The sequence below is a fragment of the Gopherus flavomarginatus genome, chromosome 1, assembly GCF_025201925.1.
Source record: "Gopherus flavomarginatus isolate rGopFla2 chromosome 1, rGopFla2.mat.asm, whole genome shotgun sequence".
Lineage (NCBI taxonomy): Eukaryota > Metazoa > Chordata > Testudines > Testudinidae > Gopherus > Gopherus flavomarginatus.
Window position 1 is genome coordinate 93,232,788 of NC_066617.1, and position 7,106 is coordinate 93,239,893.

The following is a 7,106-nucleotide window of genomic DNA, read 5'->3' on the forward strand; positions in this document are numbered from 1 at the left end:
GCCTTGGGTGGCAGGCCAATCCTTGCCCACAGACAACCTGCCAACCTGAAACATATTCTCACCAGTAACTGCACACCACACCATAATAACTCTAGCTCAGGAACCAATCCATGCAACAAACCTCGATGCCAACTCTGCCCACATATCTACACCAGCGACACCATCACAGGACCTAACCAGATCAGCCACACCATCACTGGTTCATTCACCTGCACATCCACCAATGTAATATACGCCATCATATGCCAGCAATGCCCCTCTGCTATGTACATCGGCCAAACTGGACAGTCTCTACGAAAAAGGATAAATGGACACAAATCAGACATTAGGAATGGCAATATACAAAAACCTGTAGGAGAGCACTTCAACCTCCCTGGCCACACTATAGCAGACCTTAAGGTGGCCATCCTGCAGCAAAAAAACTTCAGGACCAGACTTCAAAGAGAAACTGCTGAGCTTCAGTTCATCTGCAAATTTGACACCATCAGCTCAGGATTGAACAAAGACTGTGAATGGCTTGCCAATTACAGAACCAGTTTCTCCTCTCTTGGTTTTCACACCTCAACTGCTAGAACAGGGCCTCATCCTCCCTGATTGAACTGACCTCGTTATCTCTAGCTTGCTTGCTAGCACACATATATATACCTGCCCCTGGATATTTCCATTACATGCATCTGAGGAAGTGGGTATTCACCCACGAAAGCTCATGCTCCAAAACGTCTGTTAGTCTATAAGGTGCCACAGGATTCTTTGCTGCTTTTACAGATCCAGACTAACACGGCTACCCTCTGATACAAGACACGAGAAGTCATTCTTCCGCGTTACTCTGCGCTGGTTAGGCCTCAACTGGAGTATTGTGTCCAGTTCTGGGCACTGCATTTCAAGAAAGATGTGGAGAAATTGGAGAGGGTCCAAAGAAGAGCAACAAGAATTATTAAAGGTCTTGAGAACATGACCTATGAAGGAAGGCTGAAGGAATTGGGTTTGTTTAGTTTTGAAAAGAGAAGATTGAGAGGGGACATGATAGCAGTTTTCAGGTATCTAAAAGGGTGTCATCAGGAGGAGGGAGAAAACTTGTTCACCTTAGCCTCCAATGATAGAACAAGAAGCAATGGGCTTAAACTGCAGCAAGGGAGATTTAGGTTGGACATTAGGAAAAAGTTCCTAACTGTCAGGGTAGTTAAACACTGGAATAGATTGCCTAGGGAAGTTGTGGAATCTCCATCTCTGGAGATATTTAAGAGTAGGTTAGATAGATGTCTATTAGGGATGGTCTAGACAGTATTTGGTCCTGCCATGAGGGCAGGGGACTGGACTCGATGACCTCTCGAGGTCCCTTCCAGTCCTAGAGTCTATGAGTCTATGAGTCTATTCAAAGACAATGTATAAAAATAAAATTGCAGTTTTAGAAATGTGAGCTGCTAACTTTAGGGAAGGCCCAATGAAAACTCAAAAGATATTTTGATGGCCAAGTCTCTGGCATGGAGCATGAAGTAGGAGATCAGGTGCATGTCAATATGTCTCAGATGAAAAAGCCCTTTCCAAAATCCATTTTTGAGGGTCCCTGCTATGTAATGGTTAAGGCTAGTCCATCAGTATACCTGGTTCAGGTAAAGGATTAAAAGTGGATGGTGAGTCGATGGTTGCATGGTATGCAGCTGAACCCATACAGAGGGAGGGACAGAAGGGAATCTACTGACGTAAAAAGAGGGAAGCAAGAATAATTGTTTTCTTTTTCAGATGTTGATCAACATGGGAGGCATAATATGAACTATGTTGGGATCCGTGGAAATCAGGATACAGCAGAGAAACAAGGAGGTGACAGTGTATGAGGAGGAGAATTCCAACATAGCCTTATGGTTCCCACATAGCCATGCAAGAAAGCCTACAATGTTCTGGTACAGACTGGACTGCAGCCAAGGTGGAAGATCCTAGCAGCTCTCGGGAGCAGGGACTTGGAATGGGGGACCTAGTGGGGACGGTGTGTTTAAATGGTTTGTTTATCTCTTAAGATCCAATAGGAAACAGGAAATGATAGGGTGACAGAAAACAGTGAAATCCTTATCCTATAAAAATCAAAGGAAAAGCTTTCATTGACATCAGTGGGATCGGGATATTCCCCTTATTTTTCAAACAGGAACTATGTTCAAAGAAAAGCAGTGGCATTTTTCCCTCCCATGAACACTGGATTGAATTGGGGTCAGTGTAGATCGATTTCAGCTTTTAAATTATGTGTGTGTTTAGATTTAATGCACAGTCATCCATTTTCTACTGCATGACTTTTACCAGGAACAGTCAGTATTTATCTTTACACTTCTTACATCCCATACACAACTCTCTTGCAGGTTATTTGTGGTCAGATCTAGGAAAATAACCTTCTCCAAATGGATGGTGAATCCGTTTGTAAATCAAACAGGAAATCCTGGGGAACGGTTTGGTACCAAATGAGTATTCAAAACCACTCCCTGCAACAGACTGCAGAGGCGTTTAGAGAGCTCCTCCTGGCAAGATAGGACAGGTTGGGATTGGGCAATCCTTGCACAGCACGATGTTTTCAAACATAAAAAAGGGTTTATCGCCGCCCAATCCTTGAAGAGCGTGAGCTTTTCAAATTTACGAAAGGGTGTAACCACCTCCCAGATGCAAAAGGGGGTTTTGCTTATAACTCACCAACAATTTTGCTTCTCTCACTGTTTGGCTTTTGTCACTTGGAAACTGAAGCTGATGTGCTGCGGCCACAGACACCTTCCATCCATTACACAACCAAATTGTGCCTTTTCCCGCGCAGTCTCATAAACGTGGATTATATAAAGCGACAATGCTTGGCTCCCGAACTAATCCCAGTTACCTAATTTGGAAAATGCAACTTCCAAATTGATTTCTGTAATTCAGTCTCAAAAGAATATTAGGCAGTGGTGCCTGCAGAAGGTCGGCTGGTCCGCGGCTCCGATGGAGCTACAGTAGTCGTGCCTGTGGACAGTTGGCTGCTCGCACGACTCCGGTGGAGCTGCCGCAGTGGAGCCTGTGGGAGGTCCACCGGAGCTGCTCCACCGGAGCCGCGGGACCAGCGCCCGGGGTGGCAAAATTGCCGTCCACCTAGGGCGCTCAAACCCCTAGCGCCGGTCCTGATAATATCTGGAGGAATACAAGCGCATGGAGGAATACAAGCGCATATAATTATAATATATATATATATATATATATCAATGACGTGCATATATACATCATATATTAATTGCACATTACACAGGAGGGAAAAATCTATGTTACAGGAAGTTAAGGTTACAAAGTCAAGCTCTCAAAATTAGTAAATGACATTATTGTTTACCCATGAAACCATAATGTGTTCCTTTTGTGTATATTCATGATACTGTGATGCTGTAGGATTGAAATATGACACTGTATATCATCGTTGCTACCAGGGAGACAATTGAAACAAAACTTGCACAATGTAAGGGGTCAATGGAAAGTTAAGATTAGCTAAATAAGATTATCCTTTTTAAATCCATGTATCATCACTGCATCTGAAGTTATGAATATTGACTATGTATTTATATCTTAAATGCATTGTTCCTGGGGTAACACCCACAAGGTAGTTTACATCCATCCTAGCCAGCATTCTGTGAATGGACTATTCAAGTTTACATCCAGCCCCAGACAGAATATGGGTAATTGCTGCCCCTGTGAGTCAGCAAGCCAGGTAAATGCATGTGACTTGTTTATGTCACCCTGGACTTCATCTTGTGCCTATATCTTCCCACAAACTGAGACTGTGAGCTCTTTTCGAAAGAGAAAATCTCCAGGTACATGCCAAAGATATAGAAGACCCTGGAAACATCTCCATCTTGCCTCTTTCCTGCTCTGGTTCTCTGGACTATGGATTTACAACTAAAAGGGACATTCTAATCTATGGAAGTTCTTTTGTAGTTAACAGAGTCTGTAACATCACTGCTACAAAACTGATATAAGAATATTGACATTATTGTACGTATATTATCTATTAATCATTTGAAGTCTCTTCTTCTTTTCTTTATAAATAAACCTTTAGATTTTAATCACTAAAGGACTGGCAACAGTGTGATTATTGGATAAGATCTGAATTATATACTGCCCTGATTATGTGGCTGGTCTCTTGAGATCAGAAGAACCCTTTGTTTGATGAAGTTGGATCACAACAACCACTCATCATAAAGTCTAGTGAAATAAGGTCTGGAATGCCTAAGGAGACTGCATTTTTGTCTTCTTGTACCCAATGTGGAGAGACAGAAAATCACTTTTGTTACTGGCTTGGTATATCTAGTGATAGAATAAGTAAAAATTTGAGGTGAATCTGCCCTATTTCTCAGTAGTTTTTCCTGAAACTAGTACTCTCATTTGTGACCCACTGAGGAACAGTGACAGATGCAATATTCAATTCCCACCCACCTCCCCACTCCCCCACTACATGCAGGATCCCTACATCTTTCAGTGTAATTATGCTTGGTGTTCATGAATTAGAAGCTATTCCCCCCACCCCTCATTATTCTTAAATGTGCGACTTTAGCCTTTATATACTACATCCTATTCAAGGCTTGCTCTGAATAGAAAATTATTAATTTCCTCATAGGCTTCTCTATGGAACTCATCAGTATAGTATTTAATTACTTCACCAAAAACATAATGAATTTATTTTAACACCCCTCTAACATGTATAAGTCAGTTCTTCAGGGCAGCCTTCAACTGTATTATTATGGGCCTGCAGGAAGTCAGTGAAGCCTACCTGATGGTACTCTTTGAAGTCACCAAACTCTGTGCTATTAGCACCAAGAGTGTTACCGTATTCCCAAGGACAGCCAATTATCCTGACTCCATCACCATATTCTGGTAACTAGAGAACTACTCCAAATGACATAACGGCTCATTTGAAAGCCAATGCATTCACATTGAAAGGAGCTATAGGAAGACCATAACTTGTGCTCCAAGATTTGTGTATGAGGTTTATTTAAAATTGACAATTCTTTTGACAGAACAATAGCAGCTAGAAAGTATTGTTTCTGAAAGCAGAGTACTGAGTAGGCACATATTTTTGTGTTCTCCATCTAACATTCACCATTTCTTGTCTCATGATGGTTGAAGCAATCTGAATATTCCTTACTTGTGGTGAAAACAATGAGTCCCTGTGGCACCTTAGAGACTAATACATTTATTTGGGCATAAACTTGCATGGGCTAGAACCCACTTCATCAGATGCATGAAGTGAAAAATACAGGCGCAGGTATAACTACATGAAAAGATGGGAGTTGCTTTACCAAATGTGAGGTCAGGCTAATGAGATCAATCAATTAACAGCAGGATATTAAGATAGGAAAAATAACTTTTGAAGTGGTAAGAGAGTAGCCCATTACAGACCGTTGACAAGAAGGTGTGAGTAACTGTAGGGAGAAATGAGTATTGGGGAAATTAAGTTTAGATTTTGTAATGACCCAACCACTCCCAATTTTTATTCCGGCCTAAGCTGATGATATCCAGTTTGCAGATTAATTCCAGTTCTGCAGCTTCACATTAAAGTCTGGTTTTGAAGTTTTTTTTGTTGAATTGTCACTGTGAGGTCTGTTATTGAGTGACCAGAGAGACTAAAGTGTTCTCCTACTGGTTTTTGAATGTTATGATTCCTGATGTCAGATTTGTGTCCCTTTATTCTTTTGTGTAGAGATTGCCCTATTTGGCCAATGGACATGGCAGAGGGGCATTGCTGGCACATGATGGCATATATCACATTGGTAGATGTGTGCAGGCAAAGAAGCCCTGGATGGTGTGGCTGATGTGCTTAGGTCCTATGATGGTGTCCCTTGAATAGATGTGTGGACAGAGTTGGCACCAGGATTTGTAGCAGGGTTTGGTTCCTGGGCTGGTGTTTTTGTTGTGCGGCGTGTAGTTGCTGGTGAGTATTTGCTTTCAGGTTGGGGGTCTGTCTGTAGGCAAGGACTGGCTTGTCCCCAAGGTCTGTGAGAGTGATGGATCATCCTTCAGGATAGGTTGTAGATCCTTGATGATGTGCTGGAGAGGTTTTAGTTGGGGGCTATAGGTGACGGCTAGTGGTGTTCTGTTACTTTCTTTGTTGGGCCTGTCTTGTAGTAGGTGACTTCTCGGTACCGTTCTGTCTGTTTCTTCACTTCACCAGGTGGGTATTGCAGTTTTAAGAACACTTGAGAGAGATTTTGGAGGTGTTTGTCTCTGTCTGAGAGATTGGAGCGAATGCAGTTGTATCTTAGAGCCTGGCTGTAGACAACAGATCGTATGATGTGGTCTGGATGAAAGCTAGAGGCATATAGGTATCCTGAAGCAAATACTCACCAGCAACTACATACAAACAGACTCCAATGTGAAGCTGCAGAACTGGAATTAATTTGCAAACTAGATATCATCAAAGTAGGCCTGAATGAAGACTCGGAGTGGTTGGATCATTACAAAACCTAAACTTAATTTCCCCAATACTAATTTCTCCCTACTGTTACTCACACCCTCTTGTCAATAATCTGTAATGGGCTACTCCCTTACCACTTCAAAAGTTATTTTTCCTACCTTAGTATCCTGCTGTTAATTGATTGATCTCCTTAGACTGACCTCACACTTGGAAAAGCAACTCCCATTCTTTCATGTATTTATATCTGATCTTGCATTTTTCACTTCAATGTTGCTACCAGTTAGACAATTGTTAGTCTCTAAGGTGCCACATAGACTTCTCATTGTTTTTGCTAATACAGACTAATAGGGCTACCACTCTGAAACCTTACTTGTGGTGATGTATCTGAGGATTACCTTGTCCAAAACTCTCTAAAATTGCACCACAATGTCTACCCCATTCCTTTTACAATTCATTACTTTTTAAAGCATTTTTGTATGTACATGCATTTCAGAATGCTTTGAAAATAATAATCAGATCATTTTGGTGGAAGAAATATTTTAAGAACCCTTTTAACAAATGTTCCTGAATCTGTATGACAAATACTACATAAATCCCTGTTTTACATATGGGCATATCTCTTCATTACCCAGCTACCTGGTCCCACCTTATCTTAGTTCCTCCAAGCTCCTGGTAAACTTGGAGGTACTGCAAGTAGAAGGGA